Source organism: Urocampus carinirostris, chromosome 3 (genome assembly GCF_059441175.1).
Source record: "Urocampus carinirostris isolate Australia breed hairy pipefish chromosome 3, RoL_Ucar_1.0, whole genome shotgun sequence".
Classification (NCBI taxonomy): Eukaryota; Metazoa; Chordata; class Actinopteri; order Syngnathiformes; family Syngnathidae; genus Urocampus; species Urocampus carinirostris.
Window position 1 is genome coordinate 46876470 of NC_142351.1, and position 23714 is coordinate 46900183.

The 23714-nt window shown below is 38.8% G+C and overlaps 1 protein-coding gene across 3 annotated transcripts in view; it reads left to right on the forward strand.

Annotated features, from left to right (window-relative positions):
• The window catches only part of LOC148369866 (forkhead box protein J3-like), a 153455-nt gene that overhangs the window by 44538 nt on the left and 85203 nt on the right, over positions 1-23714 (forward strand). The window lies entirely within an intron of this gene.

Genomic DNA, 23714 nt, shown 5'->3' on the forward strand with positions numbered 1-23714 from the left:
TATTCATTGAATGGAAATAATGACCATATTTTTGGGACTTTATGTCACGCTTGTTTCATAGGTTGGCCATTGTCCTGTTATATTTTGCCAAATGTGCTCTGAAAAGTTGTGTTTTTTCACGTGAGAAAATAATCATTGCCATCCTATGCTTACATCTCTATTATTTTTTTTTACTCTGAAATCTAATGTTGTCATCTTAGGCACAGAAAAGTCATGTCAACTTCTTCTGCAAGTACAACTAGCAAAGAATTCTTTGCCGAACGGTCTTTCTCAATTATTTAATAGTAATAATAGATAAAAAAGAAAGAATACTTTAATGCAACTTAACAGTTATGCAACAATGCTTATTAGCCCTGAGCAATTGATGCATAGAACGACTTATAATTTGCTCGCGAGTAGCTTTTTTTCTGTCATTTTTTCCCACACTGTTCATAGTACATTCTCACTCAATTGGAAATCTTTCAAGGCTGATTTAACCATTTAGTTTTACTCAATTTCTTTGAATTTGAATTGCAAGAATTGGGTTGTCAATCTATACGATTTAGTTAAATTATATACTAATATTAGGTAAACTATTTTTATGCAATTGTGTTCAGGAATTACACAATTGTCATTTAACCTATAAAGTTCACACCCAACTGTGCAAATTTATGTGCTATCAAATGTGCTGTTGCTTTAAGAGACAACTTAATGATGGCCCTGTGCACTCAATGTCACTCCCCTCTGACCAGACAATGGTGATGGGACTTCATCTTTGCTCTAAAGCAATTAGCTGTGTTGAAGAGTTAACTGGCTATTACTATTTTTCAATTTCTCACCACTCACAACACACTGACTGGTTCACTTTGCCTACTCGCCATTTAGGGCTGCCTACACAAACTCAGAGACAGGAAACAACGCCAGGAAGTTGTCTTTCCCTGATGTATGGACAAAGATCTGATCAAAGCAACTCCTGCTATATAATGTTGATTTCCATTCATCCATTTTGTGTGTTGCTTATCCACACCAGGGTTGCGGGGCTAATGGTGATTTATTATACTGAAATCATTACAAGAGGCTTGGTACTTGACCATTGGCATATACAGTGTTCATTTTACCTCTGAAAAGTGATGGGTCCCAGGGACAAAAATGCTCAAAAATCTATGGGTCCCAACAGAGATCTATGGGTCCCCAAAATTTAGTGTTATCGCGGTTGAAATTGTAAATCGGCGACAAATATATAATATAAATCTATATATTCATTCAGTTTTAATCATCACAGTTGATTGGTAATACAAATCAGTTATTACTTAAAGATTTTTCAGTTCCCAACAATATTGTACATTATACAAATTAATATTGCTGAAATATCTATATACAGTGGAACCTCGGTTCTCGACCATAATCCGTTCCAGAACCCTGTTCGAGAACCAAAATCATTTTTCCCATTGAAAATAATGTAAATCGTTTTAATCTGGTCCAACACCCTAAATGTTTACCATGAATGTTTAACGTAAACATGAAGCTAACCCAGGCTAATCGTACGGTCGCGTTATCGTAATCTTCCGTACGAAAGATTACGCTAACATGAACGTGTAAAAATAAAAAAATCAGGTCGTTTACAAGTCAATTAGCACCTCAAGTGGCTAGCGCTTCATTGGAAAGGGGGCGTTCCAACACCCTGAATTTTGGGCTCAGTTTCAACACCCTGAATGTTTATCTGAATGTTCAACGTAATCATAGAGCTAACCCAGGCTAATCGTTCGTTCGCGTTATCGTAATCTTCCGTACGAAAGATTACGCTAACATGAACGTGTAAAAATAAAAAAATCAGGTTGTTTACAAGTCATTTAGCACCTCAAGTGGCTAGCGCTTCATTGGAAAGGGGGCTCCGTTCCAACACCCTGAATTTTGGGCTCAGTTCCAACACCCTGAATGTTTACCTGAATGTTCAACGTAATCATAGAGCTAACCCAGGCTAATCGTTCGTTCGCGTTATCGTAATCTTCCGTACGAAAGATTACGCTAACATGAACGTGTAAAAATAAAAAAATCAGGTTGTTTACAAGTCATTTAGCACCTCAAGTGGCTAGCGCTTCATTGGAAAGGGGGCTCCGTTCCAACACCCTGAATTTTGGGCTCAGTTCCAACACCCTGAATGTTTACCTGAATGTTCAACGTAATCATAGAGCTAACCCAGGCTAATTGTACGTTGGCGTTATCGTAATCTTCCGTACAAAAGATTAAGCTAACACGAACGTGTAAAAAAAAAAAAAAAAAGAAAATAATTATGAATAGGATTTCTTACCTTTGTGGTGGTCAGCAGAAGGCGCATGCAGTATTCCCTAGCAAGATCGGAAACTCGCACACCTCTTTCATATTTAGCTATTATGTCTTTCTTAAAGGCAATAGTTTTTCGAGCAACTTTTCTTTTTTCACCTGTCCTGCTTGCACCGACCTTCTTCGGAGGCATAGTTAGGGGCTAAAACACTCCATTCACCGATATTAAAAGCGAAAGTAAAAAGAGGCAAGTGCGCACGTGATAACAGTTGGTCACGAGGGGTGGGGGCGATCTACACCCGTACGCAGCTCAGCATTGCACGATAGCGTACGCACCCACGCATTACCGGCGTTCGAACTCCGAATTTTTGACCGAACAGCGAAGCAAGAATTTCTCAAAATTTTTGGTCGAACACCGATTTGTTCGAACTGAGAGGCGTTCGAAAACCGAGGTTCCACTATATTCATGCAGTTTCAATCATCACAGTTAATTGGTAATACAAAGCAGTTATCACTTCAAATTTTTCAGTTCATATATTCTTCGTGGTTTGCTGTCCCGCCATAGTTGTAATGCTTTCTCAAAGTCCAATCCATTATCATCCTCCTCATAGCGTAACCAGAAATATAATTAAGTCCATTTTGGCAGTAAAGTCCTTTTCTTGCTAGTATTCTTTTGTTTATTTTCTTTCGTCGAATCGTTCGCTTCACAACACGTGTTTTCCTTGCCTATGCGGTCTTCTGAAGAATTTCTCCGCCGTTTTTTCGTGCCGGAATTATTGCCGTTATTACCACTTTCTGTGTTATTTTTCCACTTATTACCGACACTGAACAAATTACCAATTTTGGGTTGATTTGCACCTAACACCAAATGTTTTTTCTGAGGCATACTTCTCTTTCACTCGACAACTGCCACAACAATGACGTCATCTCAAAGCAACGAGATCTCTTTTGCCGAGATCGGTGCAAGACCAAAACAACAATGGCGGATCTGCCCGACGAAAAGTTTGGCGTGCGGTACATCTTTGTTAAAAAAATAAAAGTAATCGGGTAATAATGACAATTTGGTGTCAAAATTGTTGTGTCCCGGGGACGCACGTTGATTTGACCCAATGCGTCCCCAGCAAAAATTATGCGTCTAGGACGCAGGGACGCAGGCGAACGAGAACACTGCATATATACAGTAATATATATATATATATATATATATATATATATATACATATATACATGTATATATATATTGAAATAGAACAAGGAAAACTTATTTTACTTTTTTTTTTTACGGGATTTCCGTGAAATGTAAGCTACAGCCTACTGGCTAGCTTTATAAATACATTTCTCATGTGTTGGAAATCTTGGCAATGTGCCACGATTTCAACCTAATAACATCAACTGACGTTTTTGGAGTCAAAGGCCGAATGGTCATCTGGAATTTCAGCCCTCCTTGTCGAAGGAGGTCAATGTTGTTTAAAAAAGTGCTATTGAAAAATAAATGGCTATATAATTCTGGGGAAAACGCTTTACTTCATTTAGTGATTCTCGCCCTCATAGCGGTTTAAAAAAGATTTGGTAGACGTTGGCATTCCCCAAGGGCTCGTGTTGCTCTTTCACTTTTGCAAGTACTTACAGTCTTGGACCCCAATTATACAAGATAGCAGGCTAATTGGGTAGCTAATTAACATCAATTCTGCAACTCTCTTGCCATAAGACAAAGAAGCAACGCTCACATTGAAAACTTTGGAGGTCATTAAGGCTGACAAGAAGGTATGAAGTCGCAGTGAACGCTGCCACGGTTTCTTATTGACTTTGCGGAGCAGGACGTCCACTTTCCGAGCAATTAGCTCTTGAGTATTTGAAGAAAGGCTAGAGGGTGACGTTAAGCTTCTCTCTGGGTTTTTTTGTTTTCAATTTGTTAGTGTATGTTGGATTATTCATCAGTTGCTCTACATTTGTTTAAAAACTAAGGTATTTCGAAACATTACTTCCTAGAAAATATCAAAATGTACAACACCAAGCTTCTAGCTATCTAGGTAACATTGGCAGTTGTGTTAAGTTCAGCATTTTGCAGTAGAAACACAATCATTTAGAGTAAAATAATATGTTTTCCCTAGGTATTTCATTAATGTCAACACTAACTAAAACGAACATATCCCAGCACCGAGGTTACACATTGTCAGATTTTAATTTGTTTTGGGGCAAGTACAAATGGCACCGGGTAAAAATGATTGAAAAAAGTAACAGAAATAGAAGTATGTTATTTTTTTCCGTCAAGTGTAGCGCTGGATGAAAAATCGTCAATTTACCAGATCAATGCACGTTTGGTTGGGTATTTCATTATTTTTTGTGGTCTCACATTCCTGTTCAATTTACCCGTTTTGTTTTAATTTTTCGATCATGCTCCATTCTCTCAGCAAGCACGTACTTGCCCACACATCATGAATGAGCTGACTGAGGCAGCAATAATGACACTTGCCTGAAGTGTCGGCCGCGGGTAAAAAAGTTTTAAATTCTGTACTGCTCCTTTAAAATTGATAAAAAATTGCAGATTAAGTTGCGGGTATTTGTCAGCCAGGATATATCACTGATGACAGTGAATACAACTGCATAAATGCAACGGAAATAGAACCCAGATCGCAACGTGGAGTGTGCCAAATCCTATCCACTAGAGGCCAAGGGACAGAAGACAAATGAAAAGGTGTTACTTCTTATCTCATTTTTACACACTTTCTAGTCACCGTGCCAAATTGTTGATGCTGTTATTGGCCCAGACTCTGAGAATATTGTCGGGCATTTAACAGGTCTGTGGTTCAGCTGACATAATATGTGTACGTGGACCACACAACATTCCGAACTGAATGATGATGAGAGCATTGTGAGAAGTAATTCAGTCCTTCTGAACTAAATGAAAAAAAACAGCATCATGGGAAGTTTTTATGTGGTCCTGAAAAATATAAATAAGCACATGTCCGCATGTAGTCTAAATCTTTGTCACATATTTTACATTCACACTGCAGAACTAAATCCTCAATTATGATTTTTTTGTGAAATCTGATAATTTTGTGAGATCGCTCACATTACCAAGTAAATGTGACTTGTATGCGACATGATCTTCCCATGTGAATGCGCCACATCTGTCACGCATGCACACAAGAGGACACGTGACTTAACACGCAATACACTCATGTTTGAGAAAGTACTCATGGATGCAAACAGCTGAGCATTATCCCCTCAAATATTAAACCCAAAATCTTGCTTTCCTCCATTGAATACTGTCTGTGCGGTGGCATTTGAATGGAAATTTTGTTAACTAGCACTACAGGCTACAGGATAGGCTTTATAAATGAGCCCCACTGCTTGTTTAAGGAAGTGACGTCGAGCGACATGTTGTGAATCCAGTTGTGTGCGATGCAATATTGCCTGTTCTGTGAGTTACAAAATAAACAAAATAAGTGTTCATCTTCCATGAATGTGAGAATTCATGACACTCCTTGTTTTTGTCCGCCGTTGTTCTTTATTTCTCCGCTTCCTCCCATCTAGTTGAAGGGAGAATAGTGCACCTGCTGCATATGTTGATGAGATGCATGTCGCATGAGTGCGCCTTGACCCCTCAGACAGCAGTCATGTTTCAAAAGGTCGGATACATTTCAGATTTAGGATCACATATATGAAAGTGGCCTGGATCTGTTGTTTTAGGCAGCACGGCGGCGCAGTGGTTAGTGCGTGTGCAGGCACTTGGGAATCTTCTGTGAGGGTTCAAATCCAGCTTCCTGTGCAGAGTTTGTATGTTCTCCCTGTGCTTGCGTGGGTTTCCCTGGTTTCCTCCCACATTCCAAAAACATGCATTTCAGGTGGATTGGCCAGTCCAAATTGTCCCTAGGTGTGAATGAGCGAGCGAGTTGTCTGTTCTGTGTGCCCTGCGATTGGCTGGCAACCAGTTCAGGGTGTCCCGTGCCCACTGCCCGATGATTGCTGGGATGGGCTCCAGCACCCCCGCGACCCTACTGAGGATAAGCGGTGCAGCTAATGAGATGAGATTATCATTTTATGAAAGGATAATATTGCAAAATAATATGATTTTATGTACCGGTGTAAGATTATTTTGTATTTTGTAAGGGAAAATACGACAGTTTGGAAGGGCATTGAGCTCTGGAGCGCGACAGGTATGAAAACTAAACCAATGGGACAATACGTTTTCCAGTGTTGGTGGGAAATGTTTTAAAGGTAACATTTAAATGTTGTATTACATCTTAGAGAAAGGTAACAGCCGAAACATAATTTCACCTTATCCATGATTTTTCACTGTCCAAAGTTGCAGTAATATATCATGATACAAAGAGCTTCAATTGACTTTTGTCGACTTTTACTCAGTTATGTTGATGATGCTGCCATTTGATTTTTGTCATTTAACCTTTACTCGTCTTCATGCCTTTTTGTAAGCTTTCACCACTTGGTCCCAATTTATATCCTTCAATGCTCGGTTTCCAGTGTCAAAATGCATGCCAGAAAGGGTGACACAATCCAGGTTGACTTGGCGCAGCTTCTCTCTGTTGCAGGATCCACTCAACTTGTTAGCTACAGTATTAAGCAAGTGAGTCTGGAGCTTATTGAGACCTTCAGGGCTTTTTGTCATCACAGATTATGACTTCTCCTTTCTCCAATTGTATTTAGATGCCAGAATGTTCTGGCATCCCATAATTACACCTCAGTGATTTGCTTGCGAGGATGCATTCTAGTAGCGTCATTACATCTGCACATTCGCGCTTGATTTACTTTCACGCGCTTTGCCGTTCGCCCGTGAGATTGGTGCAGGGAATTTAAACTAAGGATCATAACCCATCAGAGAGGGATGCTCTTCATTGAGGTTATTGCGATACAAATAATGCACTTTACATTTTTATGTTAGCTCTGAATTAAGAGAATATGCTGTTTAGAGTAGATTTACAGATTTGTAAAGAGCTGTGCAGTATTTAAACTCTCCTCACTGTTGTGTTGTTTTGAGAGAGCCAGTGTGGATTTTTTTTGTCTTTTGATATGAGCTTATTCCTGTTGCTACAAAAGATGAAAAGTTACGTAAAACGTTTTATTGACAGAGCAGAAGCATTGTGGTTACACAACAAGATTGATGAATATTATTACCTTGAGTAATATTACTTTGAATTGAAATGATGAAATGAAATGATCTGCATTTTATATAGCGCTTTTCAAGTCAATGACTTTCCAAAGCGCTTTACAATGTGCTCCACATTTCCCAAAAGCGGCCTTGCAGCCATGTAAGGCGTTAACCTGCTTATTGGGGGTAGTAGGGGTTCAGTGTCTTACCCAAGGACACTTCAACATGTAACACAGAGGAGCCGGGATTCAAACTGGGATCAGTTCGATCAATAAGCTCCAGACTCACTTGCTTAATACTGTAGCTAACAAGTTGAGTGGATCCTGCAACAGAGAGAAGCTGCGCCAAGTCAACCTGGATTGTGTCACCCTTTCTGGCATGCATTTTGACACTGGAAACCGAGCATTGAAGGATATAAATTGGGACCAAGTGGTGAAAGCTTACAAAAAGGCATGAAGACAAGTAAAGGTTAAATGACAAAAATCAAATGGCAGCATCATCAACATAACTGAGTAAAAGTCGACAAAAGTCAATTGAAGCTCTTTGTATCATGCTATATTACTGCAACTTTGGAAAGTGAAAAATCATGGATAAGGTGAAATTATGTTTCGGCTGTTACCTTTCTCTAAGATGTAATACAACATTTAAATATTACCTTTAAAACATTTCCCACCAACACTGGAAAACGTATTGTCCCATTGGTTTAGTTTTCATACCTGTCGCACTCCAGAGCTCAACTGGGATCCCTTGATCCCAAGACGAGTGCTCTACCTCCTGAGCTACTGTCGCCCCCAAATTAAACCCTTCAATCCAATAACTATTAGTTTACACATATGTATGCAGAATCTCTTCTTAAGTAACAACAACATGAATAAAAACAATAATTAAATAAAGTAAATTTAGTAATTCACGGGATTGTTTTTTAACAAGTTAACAAATGAAACAGTGTAGAGCGTCCCCCTCCCACTGTCCAAGGATAGCTGCAATGGGCTTCAGCACCTCCGCAATCCTATTGAGAATAAGCGGTGCGGATAATGGTTGGATATTTCTATAATTGATTTTTGTCGACAACATCGACTAATTTTTGCAGCCCTTGTTTGCGGACCATGCGGTTAAAACTCCGCCTTCACGGGAGCTGAATTAGTGATGTTGTTCGCGGACGAACAAACTCAATGGAAGTGAAATTTCCTTTTTTATTTGTGAGGAGAAAATGTGATTCTGGCTGACCCTGGCCCAGACTGCATGTCAGGTTTTCTTGACTGCATTGGCAAGCGGACTGTGCAAGAGGAGGACCAGATAGCCGCACAGATGCGTGTCACATAAAGTCTGTCTTTTGTTTCAAAATCTAAGGCTAGGTTCACACTGCTGGGAAATAGGATTTTTTTTGCACTGACGTGTCTTGTACCCAATTTGTTAAAATCCGCCAGAATGGCACTAATCCGATGGTTTTCACACCAGACCCAGGCCACATTCATATGTGGTCCATATCCGAAATATATTTCATCTGAAGACTGACTTAATGGGTAACGGCTTTCAGAATTTTTCATGAAGGCTTCCAGATAAATTTATAAACTGAGCAATAACTATCGACTGAAATGTGATTGGTTGAATGCTTCAATATGGAAGCATACATATGGAAGCTGTGCAACCAGGGGAAAAGCAACAAAAGGAAGCTGACAATTTTTGAATTATTTATTAGGTATTGATGAACCAAATACAATAAACATCACATGTTTCAGATATTCTTTAGACCAGCAAAAAGGGCCTTGCAGGCTCTCACTACCCACTACTTCTATATCATAAGCTTAGGGACGCTGAAACCCGGGGTCTATTGTATATACACTGACATACTGCACCAACATTTCTATAGGCTCAATTTAACAGATTTGATGCATTTTTTTCCAGGCAAAAGTTTTAAATAATAGTGTTAAAAAAATAGTGTGAAAAACAGACGGTGCAGGCATCCTCTTTTCTTGTTGGCTAAAACTATCTATGGGAAGATTACGCAAGTGTGGGTCATTCCAGTTCAGCTGATTGCAAGCACACACATGGCTGGCATGTTGGCCAGACATCTTTGACTCAAACGTGTGCTCATGCAGAAAGATGTCCCTTTCCTTAATGTACCAACTCAAGCCCTGCTCTTTTTTACCCCGCCCATAGCACCTTATACTAAGTCATAACCATTCCCACACGCACATGATTATGCACCCACCTAGGTAAGCAGGGTATACGTGTGTAGTCTGCAGATTACGCACGGGGAGCTCAGAAGGAGAGAAAAAATTGGGGCGGGCGGAGCAAAGACTGTCAGCGAGTAGAGGAGACTTTTACTACCCAGCACACGCTCTCCGTCTGCTCTGTATGATAATGCGAGGGTGCAGCAGAGACGAGAGTTGAAACCAGGACGGCACATTCTCGCCACATACAAATTCATGTAGTGGCCACTTGTCCTCGTTCTTATTACCATGACGTTTTACGAGGCCGTGACATTTGAGTCGTTGGTGCTGATTAAATGGGAAATGTTTACACGGTAATCGATTCCAGATGTCTGATGAACCAATGATGTTTAACCCTCAATTAAATAGCTGTGCCTTAGCCACAGGTAGTAAACAGACATGAGTAATGACCTAACCGTTGTTGTTGTATTGAAATGTGTCACTGCATGTATAAAGGGTTCCTACAGGTGCTTGAAAAGGCTTGAATTTAATTGTTCTGTTTTCACGGATAAAAAGTTCTTGATGTTTGCTGGTGGAAATTCTTGTGCTGATGGCCCATGGTCGTGATGCCAGTGGTAGCATCCCTCACCCAGTGTTCGCAGGCAGGAACTCGGGAAGTGCTCACGTAATCTGGTCCTTTAGGAGAGTGGGCACAGTGGGTTCTCAGTAAGGTCCCAGTGGTGGAAGTTGGATGGGCTTCTTAGGACTTTGTAGACCGTCTGGATGAGAAACTATATCAAGTGTGGCTCAGATCCTCATGGCATAGTCCACAAAATATTTTGACCAGCTGCCTCTTCTCATCGGGTCCACGCCCTCTGCCGCCGCATACTGTAGCGCACTTCCTCTACCCCTGCCTGGATCTCTTCCTTGATAAGTGGGCGCTTTTCCTTCCCCTGTGCCCTGTTGTAGGAAAGTCTCGGGATACTCCCAAAGCCTGATCGTCCGCATGGCACTGTCTCCACCATCTCACTGTGTTGCAGGCGGAACCCAGCCTGGTTGACTGCCTCTTGAATGCACCACTTTCTGCCAGTCCTCACCTGTATGCCAGCAGAGGAGACTGCTGTCACTTGAGTCCATTCACATCAGCACTTCTCTTGCTAGAGTTACTATAAACTACTCCTTTTGACTGCCTGAGGGCAGAGTTAACTTGTTTCCTCCTGTACAGTTATTGAATACATTTTCAGTTTATAAATGCATATCAAACTTGTAGTCCTCTGTGCCAATCTGTAACAAAAAGTAGCCCTCAGTTTCAAAAAGGATAGTAACTTCTTTCTGATTTACTGTTGAGGGGAAACCTTGAGTATTGCCTTGTGTCTTATTAAACCATTTGGATGATTCAGTCTGAAAAAAGCACTGGTATTAAACTGTGATTTTTTTTTTTTAACTTTCCAGCGACTTATGTTTTGTTTTTGTAATGGCCCACTGTGTTTTGCAAATGATTGTCAGCCATTTTGAAAGAGCACTTGTGAAACATTAACAGCCCTGTTCTGTACTCACAAGCCCAAAAAATTTAATTTATTTGTTTTTATTTGTTTTAATTATCATAAAAAACTCAACTGAACTTCTTCACTCCAGGATTTGTTAAACATGCCGCATATCACAACGTTAATGTTAATGTTTGATCTGCAGCACAATACTGTTGCTATTAAATCCAGTTTATAGAAATGTTTTCCTACGAGTAGTTTTCTGTACTATGGCTTTGTCTGTCCACAGCTGTCTTTGTGAAAAATTACTTATTGAGGGAAATTCACCACAGTAGATTGTAACAGTGCCATCTGCCTTTGAATTGGCTCCTTGATTGCTTTTTTCAGCATTATGACTAAAACGGCAAAGTTTGTGTTTTGAGAAAGCATGTTTTTTTAAAGGTGCTGTATGGAATTTGAAACTCTTACTTGCTGCTGCTCTCTCCTGCCTTGTGTCATTTTTTTGAAGCATCTGTTAAAAGCCTCATTACTCCCATGCATTTATTCGGCATGTTCGAAATATACTCTTCTATTTCATTTCTTTTGAGGTTTGGGTTGGTGTTTGACTGTACTTGAAACCGACCTTTTCCTACTTTCACCCCCAATTTCATGCTACACTAACAAAAAAAAACGCAGGGGCAATTATGATATACCTCTGCACCTCCCTGCTCCTCAACACCCCCCCCCATTCCTGCATCCTAATTTGTTCTTGCCCAAACACCTTTGCTAAAAGTAAGATAATAATAATAATAATAATAATTTCCTTTGTATTGTCATTCTTTGTAACAATGTACACAGAACGAAATGTCGATACACCTGACCCGTTGTAGCGAGCCGATGCAGCCGCAGCCAACAGAGGGCGCCGCCATTTTACCAATGTTATAAGTCTTAGGTATGACTCGGCCGAGGCGCGAACCAGCGACCTCCTAGTCTCAAAGCGGGCGCCCTACCATCTAGGCTACTGAGCTGGTAAAACCAGATAAGCACAGTGGGAAAAACGTTAAGGCTCTTTGGACATTGTTAACACATATTCTACTTTCATCTTTTTTAAGACACCTCAAATGTAGACCTACCTTTAAACAGTTGGAAAATACATATTACTTCAAAAGCTTGCATTGCAAACCTAATATTGCATGTAAAAATGGAAAAAGGGCGTGTTTTGCATCGATTTGTTTTTTTAATGAGTGTCATTGAATGTCCTTACCAACAAATGTAATTACATATTGTATTTTTACATTTAGTAACAATGCACATTAATGTGTAATGAAATTAACAATAAGACCAATGTCACATAAGTACTTTATAAGTGCTCAAAGGAAATACAAATTAAGAAACTTGTCAAAGTTAAGATTTGAATGGCCCCGTTTAGCTAATTTAATTCCTGCAACATAGCACAGATACATAGATGCCATATTTGAGCTGCAGTATTATCGAAAATTTCGAAAACCCTGCTGACTAACCTACTCTCGACCCCCAACCCCATACCTCGTAGCCTCAAACTAACTTGCGTGCAACCGGATCTAATTTCCTGCAAATTAGCATCAGCTAATGTGCTGTAGTAAAGGGCAACGCTACCACAACGGCCTTTGGCCTTGGCGGCAGGCGCTGACGTGGGCTGCGCATAGCCACCTGATATGAATCAGCAGCAAATCTTTATTTTGCCCGCTGTTTTCTGCCCGGGTCTCCGCGGGAGATCCACAATGGGGCACACTGTCAAGTGCGCTCGCGTTCAAAAGAAGGCTGCCGGGAGTCATTGTGGCTCTTTAGCCGCACAAAGCTTTTTTTGGTCCCTTGAGCGCAACTGAAATATCACGGTTGTGCTCTTATTCTGCCTTTCATGGTCTGCGGGGAACAGGATGCAGAGTGAGTGATTGTGCTCGTTTGCAAGCTGAAAATTGTTGCTGTAAATGGACAACTGCTGCACCAACTAGTTTCCTTTAGTATAATGTTGGGATTTTTTGGGGGAAGAGCAGAACAAGAAAATATTCAACTCTGCACTTTTAACTGAGAAAGCATGCATTGATTTTTGCAGTTTTCCTGTCACCCCTGGAAATTACTAACTTGTAAAGGCCTTACAAATTTGGGAACGTTTTATCACAATTCTACAATAATTGAATAAAATTGTCTTTATTGTCCTTAATATCTACATTGTGAAATGTTGTTTGGAAGAGATGAGACATGCCACTCCAGGGTAAACATGTAATAGAGACTTCAAAAAAATAAAAGGTTAAAAGATTGTCAAGACAAATGGGCAAAAATATTTACATTGTAGTGCTTTAAGCCTGGCCTAAGTTATGATAATAGTGCAATAAAAAGAAAAGTCCATCACAACATAAGTGCAATAAAAAGAAGTGCAATAACACCTGATAGCAACAAAACCCCAAACAAGTCACCAGGTATATATTTTTCACAGTTTTGTGCAAATATATTTAGGGCTAACAGATAAACAAAATAAGTTGCAAGATGTATATTTTAAAATGAAGAAAAAAATGATAAGAAATATAAAACCGAATGGAGAGCGTGCCCGTAGCCAGTTTTATGCTCTCATTTAAGGTGGTTATGGCCCTGGGGGAAGAAGCTGTCTCTTACAATTAACCCATAAATTACCATTTTATCATACACATTTTTTAAACTTGCATTTCTGACGTATATGCTCTTTTTTTGATCATTTTTCTTGGCAAAAGAATATTTGAGTAAACGTGGCTTTCTGAAAAAGTTTGATTTCCAATAGTGCAAACGTGCAAATCTGTGTTTTGTAATAACCCTAAATCAGACAAAAGAGCATTATCTCCTCTCACCCCGGCCACCACCTCTTTGACCTGTTTCATTCTGGCAGACGCTACAGGTCCCTAAAACAAAGGCCAACAGGCTCAGAGGCAGTTTCTTCCCAGGGCCATCACCATCCTAAACAAGTACACATGACTGTGAAAGAATATGTGTCATCCCTATGTACAGAAAAATGACTTGTTTTGGAAATATGTTGTTGTTCATTGTCTTTGGACTATGTTTCATTGAACTATTGTTCTGATTCTCTTACAACTTAGGCCAGCCTCTTTATCCTAACATACTTTTGTATTCATATTTTTTATTTCTAAGTCTTTATTAGAATTTAATCCTGGAGTGCCACATCTAAACGTGTTGTAAAATAAATGTCCTTTACCTTTTTATCAATGACTATAATAACATTCTAATCCAAATTCCACCTCCACGCACTGCTCCTATCTTTCACTAGCCACCTCAAAAATCATTAAAAATCATACTTTTTTCTCATAGTCATGAAATATGGTTCCATAGTGCCCTTTAACAGTTTTAAATGTTAAATCAAAACACACACAAAAATGAGCTCTCTTAGTTCAATGTTCAAGTTAAAAAAAATTGTGTCAATGGCTCCAATTTGTCCTGGATACGTTCCTTCATACCTAGTTTTCAAGTTAACGTAGGCGTATAATGAAACACAAAATAAATATATAAATGAATAACTTGCAGTAAATAAACCAAACAGAACACTACTATAGAAAATTCAGATCAGTCTATTTCAGCCAATGTGCCAGGGTACACTAGTGTGCCATTAGACCTTGTCTAGGGTGCCGCAGGAAATTATCAAATTTTCTCATTGGAGGGAAACAAAGCATGCCATTGTTTAGTGTCTTTGCTTTCTCCAGTGATGGATCGAGTTCCTATAACATTCATCTTTATAAGTAGATGGCATTTTATTACTTTTTTTAGTATAATGAATTTCTGGCATTAACCAAAGAGAACACTACTATAGATGATCTAGATCAGTGTTTTTCAACCAGTGTCCCAGGGTATACTAGTGTGCCATGAGACCTTGGATAGGGGTGCCGCAGGAAATTGCAGAATTTTATAATTAGGGGGGAAAAGCATGCCATTATTCAATGTCTTTTCTCCAGTGATCAGTAGAGTACCTATAACATTCATCTTTATGGGTAGGTGGCAGTTTATTACTTTTTTATTTACTTTTTATTTGCTTTTCAATTATTGTTTTCTTATTATACTAAAAAAGAAACTGAAAAAAGATGCAATGGAATAAAAAACATGTTGCAGATACGTTTTGCACACTTTAAGTATTTGTCGTTTTCTTAAAAAAACAATATACAAATGTATTAAGACCTGAAGAAGAGATTAGAGGCCCTCTAAGGACAGCTGAATTGCCCGTGGACCTGTTGTGCAAATAGCTCACAAGTTCCAGGTCATTGGGATTTTCTGGTAAAATGTTGTTGTTTTTTTGAATAATTGATTGAGTCTGATCAAGCCTACTTTCAATAATTAACCTGGTACAACATAGTGACAGCATAGTATTAGCATGATAAGTTATTTCTGAAATGCATATCAAATTGGGTGCCCTTTGTGCTAAGTAGTAACAAATAGGAGCGCTCAGCGTTAAAAAAGGTTGAATACCCTTATAATAATCCAAAGTTAAACCAAGTTATCAACCAAAATGAATAGCCTTTTTTATTATGTGCCACTATGATCACAAATCCTAAGAAAACTAAATTATTTCAATTTAGGCAACATGATAATTTAAGAAGAAAACAAGAAAAACATGAATAAGGTTCTGGGATTTTGATTTTAAATATTTTTAATGCACAGTGTGCCACGAACATTTATCATCAAGAGAATGTGTGCCTTGGCTCACAAAAGACCAAGAAACACTGATCGAGATAGCTTCCGCTTTTAAGTCCCCAATATCGTTAAAATCCTTAAGTATCCAACTACGCAATGAAACTTTGGTCCAAGCTGGAGAAAAATCTCATCGTTGGACACATATGCACATGTTAAGCACGTGAACGGCACTTTCCAACCGAATCCAAATAGTGACGTATGTCTGATGCTTTTGCTACATCAGAATTGTAAAATAAAATAAAAAAAAAATGTGCGTATCACACTACGCCTGCATTCCAAGTCGGCATGTCATGCTTTGTAGTGTCTGCTGGCCAGATGTTTGAATGTGTGTCTGTATGTCATAAGGGTGTGTGTTTGCAATAACCGTACTGTGTGATTTAAGACGGTCAGAACAATGCAGCCTGTAGACTGGTATCATTTAAAGCAAATGGGTAGCTGTCTTTGTTGATAAACTGTTCCATCAAAGTTGCCGTGGTAACCAAGATGAAGATCTTTATTTTTTTCTGGAACAATTTTAGGTGCGCTGTCTAACAGTAGAATGCCGCAGCAAAATGTAAATGATTGCTGTGGTTACCAATTGTAAGTGGTTGCTTTTGAGCCTGACAAAAAAAATTAGTCTACATTTTGTATTGATGCATCATAGGGAAGCTCTCCTGCAGTACTATTCATAGCAGGGTGGGATCATATGAAAAATAATAAATCCCTTCTTTTACAGTCTTTTAAATTAAAAAAAACTTGATTCATTTTGGGGCAAAACTGACAGTTATTTACATTTCTAACCTCGACTATCTCAAACAATTTTTTTTATTAACTCATTCAATACCATCCATCCATTATCTGCACCGCTTATCCTCAGTTGGGTCGTTGGGGTGCTGGAGCCCATCCCAGCTATCTTCAGGCAGTGGGCAGGGGACACCCTGAACTGGTTGCTAGCCAGTTGCAGGGCACACAGGGACAGACGATTCGCCTGCTCATTCACACCTAGGAACAATTTAGACCGGCCAATTAACCTGACATGCATGTTTTCTGAATGTGAGAGGAAACCGGAGTGCCCGAAGGCAACCTACGCAAGCACGGGGAGAACATGCAAACTCCATGCAGGAGGTTTGATCTCATGACCTCAGAACTGTGCGGTACATGCGCTAACCACTGCGCCTCATTCAATACCATAATGTATAAATGCGTTTTCAGAAGTATTGTCCTGAGTGCCAAAGAGTGTTTTATTTTAAATAACTATTATAAAGGGTTTGGCACTGCTCATCAGTAAGAATATCCTATGCGAATGAAATGAAATGAAATGAAATGATTTGCATTTATATAGAGCTTTTCAAGTCAAGACTTCCCAAAGCGCTTTACATTGTGTAAGATGTATTTAGAATATTGTGCGCACCCCTACGCTTACCAACTCAAATTCATCTGGGTGCTAAGCTTGCGTTTTCAGGTATTTACACCTGGTTCTGTGGATTTTATTCGTAAAGTGTCTCAACTGTGAACATTGTTTAATGAGCTTCCATATAAAGCGGTTCCCAGCTTTTCAGAAAGTGGACCAGATTTGGTAAACTGAAAATGAGTGAGGGTCGACTATTCAGCCTGGAATTCTTTATACAGTCTTGAATAAATTCACCCTCCGAAAAAGGTTTGTAGTGCTTGGTGATCAGCGTCGTGACTTCATATCTCGCCTTTTTAGCATTTTCTTAAGGGGCTTCGTGAAAAATCGCTTCTGTTCCATTGAAACAGCTTCCAGCTGCTTCACCTTTTCCTAGCATTCGTTTTTAGTTAGCTGTTTGTCGTCAGCATGTTTCGTCTGGCAGTGCCTCTTGATATTATATTTTTTGAAAACAGCCACAGTCTTTATTTCACAAATATGACAGTCACGGTTGTTTTGGATTTTGGTGAAAAAAATACCCAAATTTCCTCTTGTCTTGGAAGCAGCTGTCCTCATAATCCACTTTTCTTTTTTCATTTAAAGTCGCCATGTTAGAAATAAGGTGGGCTAAAATTCTCACAGAAGGCCAAGATCAAGGTGGCCAAAGGGCTATTGCCATAATCTGGTGATTTTCTTCTTTTTTGTACATATTTATTTCATACTGCAGTCAATGATACTGGTGGGGCACATATTATTCATTTTATGACGCAGCCCGCGGGACTGTTCAATTTTGATCACGGGCCGTAACTGGCCCCGGGGTGGATTTTTGACATGTCTGATGTTAAAGATTAAATGAATGAATGAATGAAAACTTTATTTTGAACATTAAAATAAAAATAGGACAAAAACAATGAGTCAACAACAAAATAATGTCACATAACATGTTCGAAAAGGGGTGGTCAGAAGCAGATGCTTACTTTCCATACCCCTTTATCTTCCCTATTAAATACATTTTAAGAATCCTCTTCTCCTCTTGTGTCTAATTTAACAAAATCTCATGGATAAACTTATTACATAGGTCAGATATCAATAATTATGATAATCACAATAATCACATTTTATACACTAATCTTCACAATACCCATCCCTCAACGTCATAATGCGACTAGTTAACAAATGTCACTGCGGCACCAATGGTAATAACAAAAAAACATTTTTATAATAACAGTTATGATATAATAATAGCAACATTAACAACAAGTTAACCTTTGTTTTAAACGCAGTATTTAATCTCACTCATATCCCATTTTCTTCATCCAGTAATGTTTTTTTGTATTTAAATTTGAACACATGAATAGTTGGACATTGTTTGATCTCATCTTGTAAATTAGTCCAAAGTTTGACTCCACACATAGACATACACACATACTTTTCCTGGTTGTTCTCACCTTTGGGATTTTGAATTTACTACAGCCCCTCAAGTTATAATTTCCCTTTTTCCGAGTGAATTATTTTTTTATGTTTTCTGGCACTATGTTTTTGTTGACCTTTAATAACAGTTGTGAAGTGAACAATTTTATTAAATCATCCAATTTTAATAATTTGGACTGCACGAATAAAATATTAGTATGATCCCGATATCCTACCCTGTGTATGGTTCTTATAGCACGTTTTTGAAGTACAAAAAGGGGCTGTAGTGAACTTTTGTAATTATTGCCTTAGACTTCTGCACACTATGTTAAATATGGCAGAACTGGAGAACAATATAATAAATACAATGCATTATAATTGTCATGAAACGGACTGGGGAATCAGGAAGTTGGAACTCATTTGCGTAGACGATCTGTCACCTTAATTGAGAAATAAAAGTTGTACAACACACAAACGGACCAAAAACAAAACAAAGCAGGCTCAAATGCAGGCAAAACTACAGACTAGGCATTTAACGGGATTAAACAGAACTTGCAGGAATCTCTCAGAATGTTACACCAAAGTGCAACAAAGTCCAACAAGCACAACAAGAATAAACAGGTATCAAACAGGCATGAACCTGTTTTTAATAAGGGTAAACAATGATCTGGCAAAGGGCAGTTCCAAAAGGCAAAGTTTAAGTACCCATAGGAGTAATCAGGAAAATGCAGGTCAGCCGTCAAGGGGCGGGGCCAGCTGGGCGCCATGATCCACAGGACATGACAATAATTTAAAAGGAATTTGGCTTTATTCATTATTGAAATGCTTTTAGATACCTTAGTTTGTATGTGTCTGATGTGTGTTTTCCAACTTAATTTATTGTCTATCATGACCCCTAAAAACTTAATTTCTGATACTATGTCTATTGCAGCACCATCCATTTTTACTTCTAAATCTTGATTTGCCTTGCGATTACCAAAGAATATTACTTTGGTTTTATTTAAATTTGAAGATATTTTATTTATATCCATCCATACTTTTAGGTTAATTAGTTCACGATTATTACATGTTACCAAATTAATATAGTTATAGAAAATGTTAGTATCGTCTGCAAATATTACTATTTTCAATAGTTTTGAAACATTAAAATATCGCTAATATATAAATTAAATAACTTTGGACCCAGGATAGAACCCTGTGGTACTCCACAACAGATGTCCAAGTATTCAGATGACAACTCTCCCATTTTTACATATTGCTTCCTCCCTGTCATATAACTTTGAATCCATTGCAAAGCCACTCCCCTGATGCCATATCTTCCCAGTTTTTAATAGTATATTATGATTAATGGTATCAAATGCTTTTTTTAAGTCAATAAATACCCCGACTCCGTATCTCTTCTTTTCTATGCTGTGGGTGATTTCTTCTACTGCATCAATAATAGCCATTGTTGCTGATCTGTTTGCTCTAAAACCATATTGACTTTCATTAATCAATTTAGGTTTATCTACAAATTGTTCTAGTCTATTATTGTAAAGTTTTTCTAATATTTTAAAGAACTAAGGAAGCAGAGATACCGGTCTATGGTTTATAAAAATGTGTTTGTTTCCATTTTTGTATATTGGTATAACTTTTGCTATTTTCATTTGATTTGGAGATTTGCCTGCTAGAAATGATAGATTACATGTGTAGGTCAATGGTTTCACAATGCTATTTATAATTTGCTTAACTAATACCATATCGCTCTCAAAACAATCCATAAAGTTTTGTTTTTACAGTTGTTAACCGCGTCTAAGATTTCTGATTCCGTAACCCCAGATAAAGTTCATTTTTATCAGTGACTCAAATTGCTTACTACTGCACACTGGGATATTTGCAGCGAGCTTTGGTCCAACATTTACAAAATAACTATTGAAATTCTCCACAACTTGATTTAAATTATAATTTTCACTGTTCTTATCAATAAAATAGTTTGAATATGCATTACTTACATTCTTTCCTTTTATTATACTATTTAATATAACCCAAATACCTTTAATATTACTTTTGTTATTATGTAATACATTGGTATAGTATAATTTCTTGCTCGCTCTTAATATTCCTGTCAATTTGTTTTTATACGCTTTATATCGGGATTCAGCTTCCTCAGTTCTTAGTTTAATAATTTTTCTATACAATGTGTTTTTTTCTTACAAGCATTATAGTCAAGTCAAGTCATTTTTATTTGTATAGCCCTAAATCACAAAGAGTCTCAAAGGGCTTCACAGATTATTACACTATATTACACAGACTATTTTTCAGCCGACGAGAAGAGTAGGTTATTCATATGCTATGGAGTAGAATTGAGTTTTAAGTTTAGATTTAAACATTTCCACTGAGGTTGCAGATCGGATCTCGGGGGAAGAGCATTCCACAGCACCGGTGCCCAGATGGAGAACGCTCTCGAACCAGCAGAACACTTCTTTGCTCTTGGGATCACCAGAAGACCGGCACTCTCAGATCATAGGCTTCGGACCGGGACATAGGGGCAAATCAGATCTGAAAGATAAGAGGGAGCAAGTCCATGTATGATTTTGTATAATACTAAGAGAACCTTGAAATCACATCTAAGGCTAACTGGGAGCCAATGCAGGTTAGCCAAAATCGGTGTTATGTGATCGTACTTTTTTGTCCTAGTTAAAAGCCTCGCTGCGGCATTTTGTACCAGCTGAAGAGACTTGATTCTAGACTTCGGGAGACCAGAGAGTAGTGCATTACAGTAATCGAGACGGGAGGTAACAAATGCATGAATTATAATTTCCGCATCCGACTGTGACAGTATTGAACGGATTTTAGCAATGTTATGAAGATGGAAGAAAGCGGTTCTAGTAATTTTCTTTTATGCATTTCAAAGGATAGATCAGGGTCAAATATGATACCTAAATTTTTAACTTAGTCACTCTGTGTGATGTGACATTTGTCAATGTTCACAGCAGTTTTTGAGAATAAGTCACGGCATTTAGATGGACCAATGACTAACATTTCGGTCTTTTCAGAGTTAAGACGCAAGAAATTGAGTGACATCCACTCTTTTATCTCAATGAGGCAGGCCTCCAAATTTCCACAGTTTAGTGTGGGAGATTCCTCCAACGGAAGATATAGTTGAGTGTCGTCTGCGTAGCAGTGGAAGCTAATATTGTTCTTGCGAATAATATCACCTAATGGAAGCATGTAAATGCTGAAAAGAAGGGGGCCAAGCACTGAACCCTGAGGAACACCGCAGGTAACATTAAAGGGCTCAGATGTCATTTCACCATATTTAACACACTGCGTCCTATCTGAGAGGTAGGATCTGAACCACGAGAGGACGGTTCCTGAGAGACCAATCCATTTTTCCAACCGTTCTAGTAGGAAATTGTGGTGCACTGTGTCAAAAGCAGCACTAAGATCCAGCAGCAGCAAAAGTGATGACGCGCCAGAATCCATTGCCAGTAGGAGATAATTTGTTATCTTGATCAGAGCTGTCTCAGTAGAGTAGTTAGCTCTGAATCCTGATTGCATGGATTCAAAAAGGTTATTCTCGGATATGAAATCATTCAGCTGCTGTGCCACTACTTTTTCAAGTACTTTAGAGAGGAAAGGTAGGTTTGACCCAGGTCTATAATTACTTAAGATTTCTGGATCAAGGTTGGGTCGTTTCAGTGTGGGTTTAATAACGGCGGACTTAAAAGCTGCTGGAACTACACCTGAGGAGAGTGATATGTTTATAATATTTAGAACTGAAGGTCCAAGGACGCAAAAAAGACTTTTAATAAGTGAACCTGGGAGCGGGCCGAACTGGCAAGTTGTTGGTTTGGCCGCATTCACCACCTGTTTGAGATCATCAAGTGACAGTTCACTAAAACCGGACAATTTCCCAGGACAGCCACCCGGTCGTGCATCTGTAGATTTCAGCCCTTTAATATGTGTGGTATTAATAATTTATTTAGCAATTTCTTCCTGTATGCATTGAATCTTCTTAGTAAAGAAGACCATTAAGTCCTGAGCAGAGTGTGTCGAACTATCTGCGATAGTCTGTTGCCTTGTAAGCGATGCTACAGTGTCAAAAAGGGCTTTGGGATTGTTCTTTTGAGACTTAATTACCTTTGAAAGGTAGGCCGATTTTGCAGAGGCAAGGGCCGCTTTATACTTTAACAAGCTGTCACACCAGGTTTGATGGAAAACCTCAAGCTTGGTAGCGCGCCATTTTCTTTCCAATTTCCTGCATTCTTGTTTAAGGGTTCTAGTTTCATCAGTAAAACAAGGCGTTTGCTTTTAGGATGTGAATTTAGCTTTATGGGCGCTATTGAATCCAGGACACTAGTCAGGGTGGTATTGAACTCATTCATGAGTGAGTCAATCGAGCCATTGTATGAAGGTAATGACGCAACTGCTGCAGGAAGGAGTTCAAAGAGCTCAGAAACTGTGCCAGTGCTTATATTGCGTCCGCTAAATCCTTCAGCTTTTTTAACACTACATTTAGCTAGCACCTCAAATGTAACTAAATAATGATCCGAGATAACGGTAGTACACGGTAACACCATAATGTTTGAGGTTAAAACTCCTCGAGTCAGAATCAAGTCTAGCGTGTTTCCATCTTTATGGGTTGGCAAATCAACCAGTTGATTAAAACTAAATGCATCATTTAGAGACCTAAACGCAATAGTAAGTGAACTGAGTGGGGAGTTCATGTGAATGTTAAAGTCCCCCATAATTATAATTTTGTCTGCATAGGTTACTAGTTCAGACAAAAGTTCAGCAAATTCGTCTAAGAAAGTTGTATGGCCCAGGTGCGCGATAGATAGTTATTACATAAATTGACAATAGAGAGGACCGCATCACAAGAGCCTCAAACGCCTTGTAATTATTAGAGGTACGAGGATTAAATTTGAGCGATTTTTCAGAAATGAGCGCGACACCGCCACCCTTTTTCAACGTGCGTGCTACATGGCTACTCGCGTAGTCAGGGGGTGAAGCATAATTTAGCGCTAAATACTCATCCGGGCGAAACCAAGTTTCACAAAGACCCAAACAGTTAAGATTATAATCACGAATAATGTTATCAACAAGTAAAGCTTTAGGAGCAAGCGATCTAATATTTAAAAGACCAAATTTTAGCTTTGCTGAATCATTTGACTTAGCTAAAGTCTTTGTAGTCTTTGTGGAGATCGTCAAAAGATGCCGCTGTTGGGGCTGTTCGTGAGCGCTGAGTGTAAAGCGTCTGTTGCTCG